The 13,642-nt window shown below is 45.4% G+C and overlaps 1 protein-coding gene across 13 annotated transcripts in view; it reads right to left on the reverse strand.

The window, feature by feature from the left end:
* RAD51B (RAD51 paralog B) overlaps positions 1-13,642 on the reverse strand; it is a 716,334-nt gene that overhangs the window by 114,674 nt on the left and 588,018 nt on the right. The gene's annotated exons all lie outside the window — the stretch shown is intronic.

Below are 13,642 nucleotides of genomic sequence, written 5' to 3' on the forward strand. Positions count from 1 at the left end.
CAGTTAGCCCTAAAATCTCAAAAGCATGTCTCCAGAACATTTTTAAATCATGTGTTCTAGATCTGTTAGGCGCACTTTATGTAAAACCAGCTTGAGCCTGTGGACACACTTAGCCTACCTATCTACTAGGGAAGGTGAGTGTAGTACTTGTAATGGGCTTATATCCTTCAGAGGTGGTTCCAATTCCAACACTCTAGTGGGCTACCCACTCAGAGTATCCATACACTATCTATATCCATATACTTTTAGCCTGTCCAGCCTGAAAAAGTTGGCTTTTTACATTTTAAGCATCTTGTTATATATGTGTCAAACTTTTCAGTGCTTCTAAGCCACTCTGGGATCATGACGGGAGCTTTCTCTGTTGGTCCATTGATCGGGGCTGATTCTGTGTATGTTCTTGGGCAGGTCATGTGACCTCTCCCACTCTCACTTTCCTCATATGCAACATGAGGATAATAACAGTACCTACCCTATAGGGCTGGAGTCAGGAGTAAATGAGTGAACCATGCAAAGCCTTTAGAACAGTGTGTGGTACTTGGTAAAGCTGTGATACATCTTGGTTCTTATAATTACTAAAAGGTCTACTAACATGAACATTTTCTCTTACAGTCACAGAGCCGGCCATTTTGTTGTCTCCAGACACTGATATTCACCCCTTCTTGAGGGCAGCAGACACATTCCTAATCAAAGTGCCTTTTTTGCTTTGCTCTATAGGCGTCCTATCCCCATAAAGGCTGTTATAGTTGAGGCAAGACATCAAGGTCCACTGTCAAGGCAGTGGAAACAGGCAGATAGAGAGCTAAGTACTTACGCTATGGCCAAGAGAAAGCTCCTCTTTATCAGCTTGGGGTAGGGGCATGAATTTAGCAGAGTGGGTTCTCTTGGGGCTCTGTGGTGCCACATTTTACCCTAATCCAAATTCAAAAGGGAGCCTCCTTTTGAATTGTTGCCCTAACAGTCAATCCAGTCCTAGTAATTCAAAAGGCCACCTGGACAGTCACTGTCATGAAGAGCTCTTGGCCAGGACAATTCTAGGGTGGCTTCAACCTCCATACCCCAGTTCTACTTCCATCTCTGTACTTTAGGGCACAGTGCTGAATGTCACAGAACTGTCCTGGGTACTATGAAGAAGCATGAGCCCTAAGGCTTCCACCCCACCCCAGGGCTGCCAGCTGACCTGTGACCTCTTGCCCCATATTCTGCTTTCTGCTCTCATAGCAGTGGTTACCCAGCCTGACTCCAAATGGCCAGATTCCACCACTAAGCCCAGAGGACTTTTGGGGCCGGAGAACCTTAACTCCAAATAACACACAGGCCACATAAATTCCTCAAATATGTACCCCAAAACAAGAGTCCCTGGGGATTCAGTTTATCTCGCCGAGTTTCAGCTGAGGGAAAAACATTCTAATGGCATGTAAGGAAAGCTGTCAGAGAACTGTTTTTGCTCAACATCAAATGCATTCCAGCCCTTATCTAATCAGGGAGTCTTCTTTGCAGCTGATGCAGAGGCTGTTCCTGGGCCAGGAGAGAGGCCTTGATTTTAAATACAAAATCATGGTTTTTTTGGCACAGGCAAAATTGGTCGGCAGCTGGAGGTTTGGAGTGACCCCTGACCCTCTCCCACAGTTCCTCCTGAGTCCCGCTGCACAAAACTAAGCCATACTCAAATCCCAGGCTCTAATTGGCTCTGGTTTGTTTTGCTTTTCTATTCTATCCAGAGCTTCAAAAGGCGTTTCCATAATTGTTTGAGGCATGAAAAAGGCAGGTTTCAGCTTTCCTAACTGGAATTGGAGGTAATTACTGTCTTGCACACACGAGCCGGTACATGCTTCAAATCAGATGGCTCTGGGAGGTTTTATAAAGTTAGCTGGGCCTCTGAGCCAGGAGAGGGAGGATTACGGAACCTTCCAAAGGCTCTGTTCCAGAGAAAGAAAAATTCGGACATCTCAGAAACAGGGAAGCATCCATATTCTTCTGTGGTTACTTTAAGCTCTGCCCAAGAAGTTTGGCTTGAAAAGATTGTGTCCTCAACCTCATCTTTTCTAGGATGAGGAGACGTTTTTGTTTTTTTTGTCCTCTCTTTCAAGAGACAGAAGTTGACACCCCACATAACTCCCATCTTGCTTGTAATCAGCAACTGTGGGCTTCGCCTGGGCTGTCCACCTGCGAAACCTCGGAATGGGGCAAACTAAGTCAGGCATTGTAAGAGCCAACTCAGTGAACCAGATCTGCGATTCACTTCTGGATTCTCAGGACAGCAAACACAAACGTGGGCAGTCTCTAGCTTCTATCCTACCCACACCACCTGAGGGTGGACTGGGGAGCAAGACACTGTTTCACATCTCAGTCTACTAGCGGTGTGTCCATAGGCAGCTGATTCACATGACTAATCCTCCATGGCCTCACCTCCAGAACGAGTATGGTGACTGGCCCAACCTCCTAGGGTTGCTCTGATATCTCAGTGAGGTCAACCTGTGTCAAATGCTTGGCCTACTATTTGCACATAACAAGTGCCCAATAATAGTTTTTGTTAATAAACATAATTGTCAGGGGCATGGCCGTGAAGGCTAAAGGGACCACTCTGAAAATGGTGGAGGTTTTCAAGACTCTAGAGATTCAGAAATAGAGGAAGAAGAGTGGCTACAGGAACAATAAAAGGAAGGGAGAGGGGAAGCAGCGAGACAGCCCCCACCTCAGGGTGTCTTCCCTCCCAAGAGCATCACCTTAAACATATTAGGTGGCCCGAAATTCCACAGATGAGAGATCTAGTTCTGCCTTTTTTCAACAATATATCTCAATGAGAACTAGCTGGTTAAACAGCGTTGACACATCAGCGTAAACTGGCTTATTTGCTTTCTTTCGAATACCTACACACTCAGCAGCTTAGGGGTTAAGGAGCTTGGGACTGAGGAAGGAAGAGATAGTAATAATTTAGTGTCATGAGGCACTGCCTGGGACAAGGCCAGTCCAAGTTCCCAGAGCGCCAGTTCAAGTCACTCACTGACCCACAGACAGCCTGCCTGGCTCATGGGAAAAGAGGAGCTGGGGGTCAGATATGTGCTGGGGGCCCTGAATTGCTTTTCTGATTTTTGTGCTAGCATATGGACACTAATAAAACAGCCTCTTCCAATGGCTTCCAGGACTGTCTCCTCTCTGGGGAGCTCGTCCTCCTCCTCTGTCAGAGCGAGGCCACAGATGGCAGCCCAGGGCACGGGGCTCAGACCTTGCTTCTCCTCTTGCACCTCTAAATTATTATCTCAGGAAGGCTTGAGTCTGCCTCTGTGTTGCTCACTCCCAAACCAACTTCTCTCTTGATTTGGATATTTAGTTGCCTACTTGACATCTCCTTTTCAAGTGTCCCAAACTCTCAATAAACGCTTATGCCACCAAAACCAATAAAAACAAAAAACCCCATTAACAAGGTCTCATATAAATGTTCTCATTGCAGATGATCTTTCAAAACTGTTGACCTTCCTCTTTGTACCAAGTACTTATCTTTCATAGCGCTTAAGACAATGTATGATCACATATCTATTTTTATATTTATTTGTACAGTATCTGTCTCCCAGTAGCCCGTTAAGCTTCATGAGGACAAGATGAGGTCTGTCTGCCTCCTGTTCTTCCCTGCGCCTCACCCAGTGTCTGACACAGACTGTCCTCACTATACATTTGCTGAACGAATGAATGATTTCAAGGCGGATTTGGGTCCCTGGATCAGGAAGAGAGTTTCTAGGTACAAAAAAGGGCTAGGAAACCTGGCAAAAAATACTTGAGATCACATCTTGTTTTCCCAAAGTGGGTTATTTGGCCACTTCCCCCTCCCATTTGATGAAATTTCATGTTTAATAAAAGCCCTGAACAGTTAGAGCAAACATATAGGACTTGATCATAAATTTGATGAACTGCTGCAAGCCTAAATGTCCAATATGGGGAATACCTAAATTATATTCATAAACATGGCCGGCTCTCAATTATCCATTCCGGTGGATAATCTAATAGCCAATAATCTAATAGTTTGTAATTCAATAGTTTATAATCTTGAAAGTTTTACATGTGGCTTTTGTGAATCTGCATCAGTACATAAGGAACTCTGATGGTTTAGGAACTGACAAAACTTTGAGCTCAGATGTTCAATAGCACCATCCCCAGTTGCCTATTACGGACTTCTCTGGGCTCCAACTCCATGCAGAGAAAATACTGCATTGTGTTTGGGAGGAAAGCACATTAGTTTTTTTGTTTTTCTTTTTGTTTTTGGTCATAAGAATTGGGGTCCAAACTCCAGCTCTGGCACTTACTGCTCCGTTTTCATGTTACCTGGCCTGGTCTTTGTTTTCTCATCAATACCTACCTCCCAGGACTGGGATGAAAATTTTCAGGAAAAATTAATGGGAACCACTCACTCAGGTAGAAGCAAAACAAATCAAAAGTAGGGTTGGGTCATCTATGAACTTTCTGTTTCACAGCCGAGGAAAGAAAGAATTCTCTTTTCATCCCTTTTCTTTTCTTTTTCTTTCTGCCTTAAAGGAGCTTGTCTTCCAAGCTCAGTAGGCTAAAGTAAACAGGGTCCTTGCTTCACAAATCACATTTGGTTGTGAAAGCTTCTGCTAATGCCTGTACAAATCTGAAAGAAAAATGCTGTCTTGAGCAATCTAACATGAAAAACTGACCATGGGCCCTCCCTGGGCTCCACCAGCCCTCTCAACAATACAAATGATGGTGCATATGTCTGGGCATTTGCCCATGTCATCTTGGGTCCAAGTCTCAGGGTTAGAAAGTAGAGACATCCTAAGATCCAAGGCAGAACCAATTGTCTGTTGCGGGGGCTAGCACCCCAGAGTTCCCACCTCCTTTTCCTGTCATGAAGTTTATATCTCGAGGGAAAACAGCTGTCCATTCTCAGGCCAACTGGGACTGGAGCCAGCTGTTGCTTCCAGACGCCAAGAGCCAGATGTACACCCACTCTTCTCTCCCACTCCTTAAGCCTGAAGTCTTAAACTTTACTGAATTTATTAATAACCTTCGCAACGTGCTAAAAATGCATTTCCTCAGGCTCCCCTCCAAAGAATCCGATCCATTTAGTTCAGGTTGGCCAAGAAATCTACATTTTAAACAACAACACAACCAGCCTCATCTTCTCTTTTCCTTAAGAAATTCAGATATAACTGATCTGAGAATCATACTTTGAATGACAATCTCTATAGTGGAGGCAGTGGCATGCTGGTAAATGTTTAACAACTAGTTTGGGAGCAGAGAAAGCCTGGTTTGCAACTTGCCGATTTCTGTGATGTAAATATTCCCACCATGGTCAGTTCAAGCGACCAACATGACATCATGATTTTGAAGTCGGGAAGGGGAGTGTGCAATCTATCCTCACGAGCTCATAGGAACTGGTTCCAGCACACCACTGGGTAGAAGCCTCTAGACACCTCCAAACGGTGTTTCCTGGGCTTTGGCATAGAAGGGCCACTGTTCAGCCCATGATGTCACATCCCTGAGTATTTTTCCCCCTCAGTCCGTAGCTCTTTGAAGGGTTTGTTTTGGTGACTGGTTCCCAGAGCCCTCTAGGGGTTCCAAACCAGAAAGAGAGGAAAGAGAGAAAGAGTTCCAGGAAAGAAAACGCAATTAGCGTGGGATGTTGGCCTCAGCCACACTGTCAACCTTGCTCGACCCAGCTTTCCACAGGGAGGAGCTTTGCAGACACCTGCTTCTGCCTTCATTTGATAAGCTTTCTGGTCAACTCCCATAAACCCGATCTCGCTGACCTGGAGAATGATGAAAAGGCTGAGCGTTGGGGACCTGAGGGGATGAAAGGGGACGGGGGAGGACCACGGGGTGGTCATATGACCCAGGGTCACCAGTGGCTTAAGGCTTCCCCTTTGTCTCCCTGCTCTGGCCCCATGTTGGAAGGTTCTGGTGATTTTCTCCCGCCCCCGACCAGGCCAACAGATGTGGAAAGGTCTCCAGTTCCCAGGGATCCGGACACAACTGCTTGTTGTTTCCCGCTCGCAGACAGGGCCTGTGATCACAGACAGACCAGCTACACAGTCACTCACCAAAGAGCCGAGCCCAGTCAGGTGTGGGGTTCCAACCTACTCGGCATTTCTGCAGCAAGAAAAATGTACGAGCGAAACCGAATGAGAGTGAAACAGCACCACGCCTCTCCCTGTGTTCTCTAAGTCGGCCTCACAGGAATGCCGAGGGCTCCAGAGAGGCAGCGCCTTAAGCTCTCCCGCAGTGATAAATCCTCACAGATGCCATGACCCCTGGAGCACATGCCACCTTTTGGGCCTGCTGCTTATCTCGTGGATGCGAGGAAGACCCCTCACACCTTAAGCTTGGAGCTTCAAGGACCCTGCTCCCCTGAACAGCTTGTCTTCTGCAGTCCACAGAGCTCCCACTACTCATTGGATGAAAAGGAGAGAAGAAAATGTTATAGAGGAAGGGGTGCAGGCGACAGCCTCCTCGTTGACCTTAATTATTCAACAGAGACAGTCTGAGAAGTTTCTTGGTGCCTAGCTTCCTCCTGCCATGCACACACCCTTTATGAGTGGGGCAAACAAAAGTGTGAAAACACACTAACTTCCCTTAAACAAAGAACTTGTCTCCTATCAAGTCCATCCACAAGAATAAGCTGATGTCTTAATGATATCTTTTCTAGCTTATGCAACAAAGCATGGCCATCACAATCAGACACAAAGACCCGGTGCACGTATGTCTCCGCATATAGTCCATTCCCCCATAAATGCTGCCAGTGATAAAAGGCACCCTTTTCTCTAAAGCAATGGTTCTCAAAATAAGATCTATGGAAACCTGGGGTCCCTGAGACCCTATGAGGGTGTCTGCAAGGTCAAAATCATTTTTATCATAATGCCAAGTTGTCCTTTGCCTTCTCCACTGTGCTGACATTTGGGTAAAATGCTGGGGTCAGACACTGTACTGGCAGTCACGACAGTCTTCACAGCCAGAATGTCACAGGACAAAAAGAAAAAGAAAAAGAAACCAGTTTTGACTTAAGAATGTCTTAGATGAAGCAGTCAAAATTATTAGTTTTATGAAATCTTGCCCAAAGTGCACGTCTTTTTACTATCTGCATGGCGAACTGGAAAGTAAGCGTCCTGAAGCCCAAAGGTTGTTTGGAGGAAAGGCATTCGCGAGAGGAGGGAGTTATGAGCTGAACTAGCCCTTCCATGAAACACCGTGTTTGCTCAAAAGGACCGAATAACCTCGGCTATTCAGACTCGGTTCTTGGACAGCCGCTTTCTCCCAAATGAACAAACAGAGCTTGTCACTTCAAGAAAGATAACTGACAGTATTTGTTGCCAAACTACAAGCTTTCAAGCAAAAATTAGAGTTTTTGAAAACTTGGACCTGCCACAAAGCTCAACACCTTCCCGATGCTTAAGGAGGTTTCTGATGAGACCAGTGTGTTATTAGCAAATGTGAATTTTTAGTTTTCATCATGAAATACATCCAATTTGGAAGATCCACGTAACTTAGTGAAGCAATATTTTCCAAATGACCCATGCGTAGCATTATATAATCACACACGGGCCATGCAAAGTGCCAGACAGACCAAACGGATTTTAATGTAACTGAGCCTGAGAAGGTGATTGCTATCGTTTCAGATGCTACATTGCAACTAACGTTTCATGAGCTACCATTTGTTGAGTTTTGGTATGGTGCCAAAGAAGACTACAGGCCACCCCCACTGTCCAAAAGTAGAGTGTTCCTATGAAATCTTTTGTAAGCTGAAAGGTAAAGAGGCAATCACCTTTACGGAAGATTTTTTGAGGGTTCTCAGACTCCAAAATACTTCTCTTTGGCTTTTCTCAGTCTTAGGACACATCTTGCTAACAAATGCCCCTCAGCGACGACGCAGTTCAAAGCTCTGGTGGCGGGATGCTCAGATGCTGAGTGTAGTTCCCGAGGAAGGAGCTGGGCGGCGCCACTCCCGCTGGTTGGGGTGCGAGCGGCCTCTATAAGGGCTCCCTGCAAACCAAATGCTGAATGAACAGCATTTTCACTTTTTGCCCTTTTTCATAAAAGTGAAAATCCTCTTAGGATTTCTTTCGGTTAATGAAAACAGGCACTAATGTGGATCTTTCATAGAAGCAAAATGGTGTAAAACAGACTTTTGAAAAGTGGGGATACCTATATCCACAATTATCTGAAAAGGCTGTTAGAATAGCCCTCCCTTTTCCAGCTACATATCTATGTGAGGCTGGGTTTCCTTCATATAGTTCAATCAAAACAACGTTATCACAGTTGATTGAATGCAGAAGTAGATATGAGAATCCAGCTGTCTTCTATTAAGCTAGACATTAAAGAGATTTGCAAAAATGTAAAACACTGTCACTCTTCTCACTAAATTTTGTTCTGTTTTGTTGTGGAAAACACAATTATTTTTACAAGAAGCTTATGTTATTTTTAACTTTTTAACAAGTAAAAAAATTTATGAATTTTAATGAAGTAATAGATATGACTATTCCTATAAATGAATACTATTAGATGGATTAACAAAGAAATACTAAATATTCTTCTGTTTTAATTTTAATATGGTAGATGATTTAATTAAATACTCCAAAACCAAATAGCTTAAAACAACTATCATCATTTGTTACCCTCATGGTTGCTGTGGATTAGGAATTCAGAAGTGGCTTGACACTGCAGTTCTGGCTTGGGGTCTCTCATGACATTATAGTCATCTAAAGGCTTGACTGGGGCTGGAGGGTCTGCTTTCAAAGCGGCTCACTCACAAGCTTGCTCAGTTGTTGCTGTTGAGAGGGGAACTTGGTTCCTCTTCATGCAGGTCTCTCCCACTTACTCAAAACATGGCGGTCAGGTTTCTCCAGAGCGAACAACAGAAGAGACCAGACAGAAACGTTGAGTCCCTCCTATGATCTAGCCTCTGAAGTCACACACCCTGTCTTATGCCATTCTCTACCAGTCACCCAGACTAGACCTGATTCACTGTGGGAGAATGCACAGGGCACGAATGCTAGGAGATGCGGATCACTGGGGATACCCCAGGATTCATCAATAGATACTACCCACAGAAACAAAGGCTTTTTGGGGTCTTCAAAAAATTTAGAGTATAAAGGAGTCCTTAAAACCAAAATATTTGAGAGCTGCTAGCTTAAAATAATTGATCTATATCTTAAAAGGGTCTTTGCCTCTCCTCCTCCTCCTCCTTTTTCTCTTTCTTCTTGTTTTTTTGTCTTGTTGCTTACAAAAGCACTTAGGCAGCTTCCTGCTCCAAGAGCTGGGGACAGGGCCTTCTGGCTTTGTTTCTTCTGAACTGCAATTTATTGGGGACTCCCTCATGAGTTTAACACTCCCTGTAACCCTGGTTTGTTGGGTCTTTTGCTTGGCAATGCTTGGGGCCCACTTCAGTTCTGTTCATTCTCTGATCAGGCTCCCTGAACAGCCCACACCTCCAACAGGGGGTCACCAGCAGGCAAACTTGGGTCACTAGTGGGCAAAGACGAGCAGCTCTCAGCCAAGAGCCTAAAGGCAGTGGAGAGAGCTGTGAGCGAAACAGAACAGGGTCCCTGCCCTCGTCTCCACTACTTCTGGAGTTTTCTGTAAAACCCCCATTGCGTTCACTCCCCCGGGGTGATGTCTCCCTAGGCATGCCTCCCTAGAGCAGAGGTGCCCACGCCTTGTACAGACCTTCTGCTACCTGTGTTATAGAAGACAGTAAAGAAAATCATGCGTTGTGTGCAATTTTATTTAAAAGAGTGCCAGAATGTTCTTGAGCCTCTCAGTCTGTTTTTTTTCTTTGTCTTTCTTATCGGAAATGAAAGAAAACAGCCAGGGGAGATAGGATCTCAGGTCAAGAAATCCTAGCAGGTAATTTGGAAGTTGAAAACAAATCTCCCTTGAAATGAATTAAGCAGGTGAAGGGGATTCCAGCTTCAACTCTTAAACCACACCTTATCCTGGCCTGGCAAATGACTTCCTTCCAGCCCCAGGCAAATCCCAACTTCCACCCACTAAATGCCTGCAGTTAATAAATGTTAAACAACAACAAAACCCCAAAGTGGAAAGAGGAAGCCTGATTGGAGGCCAAGATACCAGAAGGACTGCTTGAGAACCTTCCCTGGGAGCTGCATCCGCAGAAGGAACATTTAAGCAAGGAAGCAGGGCCTGGGCTGGGGGACCCAAGTCATGACCGTTTTCAGAACATCAGAGCTAGGTGAGTATCTGACTTGAGTTCAAATGACTCTTTTTCTTGATCAGACCTGCCCACTTGTTTCATTTGAACTTCACGCCACAAACCATATTCAAACCCTTAAAGTTGGTTAAAACCTCCAGAATCTATTACTGAGCCACAATACAAGTCATGCCTCCCGCCAAGTGTGCCAGGACTGGAAAATCCCAAACTCTGGTCTAGAGAAGTCAGCTGAGGGCTGGCTGGTTCTCATAGGTCCGGGGAGAAGTGAGAAAAACAAGCATCAAGTTAGGCTCTGAGGAATTCACTCAGCATTACTTTTTATTCCCATTTTACGAAACAGAAAACTGAGGCTTGGAGAAGTCAAGTGGCCCCATAGCTAGCCAGCAGCAGAGCCAGGAGAGAGACTCATGTGATGACTCATGATGACTGTCATTTGCAGAGCACATCTGATGAGACAGGCAAAGTACCTTGTGCTTTCTGCATGTTAACTTTTTCATTTCTCGTGGGTTACTTCCTTTCTAAAGAAGTAAAACTGTCCAATTGAACTTCCTGCCATGTTGGAAACGCTCCATATCGGTACGGTCCGATCCTATGAGAGTCACCAGCCCCGTGTGGCTATTGAGCACTTGAAGTGTGCCAAGTGGGACTAAGGAACTGAATTTTTAAATTTTATTTCATTTTAATTGATTAAAATTTAAATAGCCACACATGGCTGGTGGCTACTGCATTGGATAATGCAGTTCTAGGAGGTTCAGTAACTTTTTAAAAAGCTTCCAAAAAGGGGGCACCTGGGTGTCTCAGTCAGCAAAGTGTCTACCTTCAGCTCAGGTCACGATCCCAGGGTCCTGGGATAGAGCCTGGCATAGGGCTCCCTGCTCAGCGGGCAGTCTGTTTCTCCCTCTGCCTCTCCCCGCATTCATGCTCACTCTCTCTTTCTCTCTCTCAAATAAATAAATAAAATCTAAAAAAAAAATAAAATAAAAAAGCTTTCAGACACTTGTTAAGTGGACAGGCAAAGGTTGCATCCCAGGCTGACTGAACCCAGAGCCCATGCCTTTCCCTTCTCCCCTCTGCTCCCCAGCAGGGTAGCCTGCATTTTGCAAAATGAGAGGCCCTGGGAAGAGAACTGATGAGAGAGTATACAGTCAGCCAAAAATAAGCCAGACCCCCCAAAGGCCAGGTCTGTACTTGAGTCTGATTTTTCTGAATGTGTCTAGAGGCCCCCACAGAGGTGCCAACAAGTGGCCAAACACCCTAGCTAGAAGTTCAAGACCTTGCACCAGCCACTTCCCAGAGCTTACCAATAGTGGCCTGGTTGATTGAGGGTTCTATGACTCATGGGTCCCAACCCTGCTATTTAAACATCAGCATTTCCTTTTTTTGGGCTTAAGATTAATTGGCATAGAGGTAGTGCGCTTGCAGGCCCAGCCCCACCCTGCCGACACAGGTAGCCCTCAAAGGTTTGCACTTGAGGCACCACCCATGAGGTGGAGCTGCCATCTGCCACATGTCTGAGTGCAAACGTACAACCCGAGCTGGCCGGTCATGCTGTCATCAGCTTCTCTCCAGCCTTCCAGCGTGCATCCCTCCCGCGACATTCCCCTGCTCCAGAGCCTCCAGGGACACCCCGTCATGCTCAGAACAAACACCAAAGTCTTCCTTCCCTGAGCTGGCCCCTACCCACCACTCTGACCTTCTGTCCCAGGTCGTGCCTACCATTCACTCTGCTCCAGTCCCTCATCTCCTAGTTGTTCTCCAACACTTGTCACACTGTCCCTGTCCCAGGGCTTTACGCTGACTGTTCCTTCTGCCTGGAATGCTCTTTCTTGGGCTTGAATGTGGCTCACTTCCTCTTCATTCAAGCTCTGCCCAAATGTCACCTCTTCAGAAAGGTCTTCCTGACTCCACCGTGTCTAAAATAGTGCATCGCTCACCCCTATCTCTCTACCCTGCTTTACTTTTTTCCCAGGCACCTATCACTAGTTGATATATGTATATACCTACATATACATATGCATATTTGTTGTTGGTGCTGGTTGGTTGGTTTGCCTATTGTCTGTCACCCCCACTCAGATATAAACAGGGTAAGGCGGGACATTGTCTTTTTTCACTCCATATCGCCAGTGTCTAGAATAGAGTCTGGCACATAGGTGCTTACTGAATATTTGTTGAATGAATCAATTAATGAATGAATGCATGCATGACTTCTTTCTCTGAGTACAAGGGGGTGGGGAGGGGTGGGGAGGTTCAGGCTTGGCTCACTCTACACAGATCAGTGCTTCCATGGCTTGGATACTGAACCATGAGAAACAAAGAGATTTGTTGGTTTAATTTCTTTTGCCCTGGGAAAGTTAAAGATCACAGATAATCCAAAACTCAGTGCCAAGTTCTCTATTTATAATCGAGGAATTATTCACACAGAGGTAAACAAGAGCAAAGAACTGACAAGTGAACTGTGGGAGGAGAATGATGGGAAACAGATTGAGGGACCCGTACATCTGCATGTCTTCAACAGGCCTGGGTTCCCACCAGCACTCACTCAACTTTGGATCCACAGAACCCTTGACAATTTCCGTCCCAGAATCATTTGGGCCAGGCCACCCAGGTGGCTGTTGGGAGTGAGGTGGGGATTGTAAGTGGATGCCACCAGGTAAGTCCCATCCATATGTGACAATGATATCATTTGGCCATCTGAAAGGTACACCCAGAACAGCAGGTGTTTCTCTAGAATGTCCAGGCCCACAAAGTTTTCCTAATACCTGGATTCTGCAGAGAAAATTTCCTGTCCTTCTTCAACGTATTCCACAGAATTGTATCTCTTTCATTTCATCTCAAAACGTCAAAGGAACAAAATGAGCAGTGTCTAGAAGTGTCTGACACACAGGAGATAATCAGTAAGTACTGAATGAGTGAATGAAAACGTCAAGGCAAAGTGAAGAATGGTATAGTTGAGCAAACCCTGATCGCTGGGAAACATGGGTTGGACCCTCTACTCCAGCTCTAAGGCCTCAGTTTCCCCATCTGTAATACTGGCCTGGATGAGCTGGACTTGAATTTGCCTCCCAGTTCTGACACTCTCTAATCCTCTAAAAAATTGCATTACAGCTTTATTGTGGATTGGGTCTATCTAGCTGGTGTCCTACTGAAAGCAAGGCCTGCTCCTCTGGAGACTGTCCATTGTTTTTAAGCATCAGAGGTTATTAAATAGCAACTCTCCCAAAATATTTTTCATGTCCTTCATGAAAGAAGGTTCTGGAAGGTAGCCATCAACAAAATAGGAAGTAAAGCCAGGCTGGTGTTCCATTTAGCAGATAACACAGACTCAAAGTTCCTGTCACCCCATATGGTGATTCTGGGAGCTTGACCAGCTTTCAGAGGTTTTATATTCAGAGCGGTAAGAAATCATCTCTGTGGCTTGCGGGATTTAGTACCTATTTCCCTCCTTTCCGCAGCTCGGGGCTCTGG

The sequence above is a fragment of the Ursus arctos genome, unplaced genomic scaffold, assembly GCF_023065955.2.
Source record: "Ursus arctos isolate Adak ecotype North America unplaced genomic scaffold, UrsArc2.0 scaffold_25, whole genome shotgun sequence".
NCBI lineage: Eukaryota > Metazoa > Chordata > Mammalia > Carnivora > Ursidae > Ursus > Ursus arctos.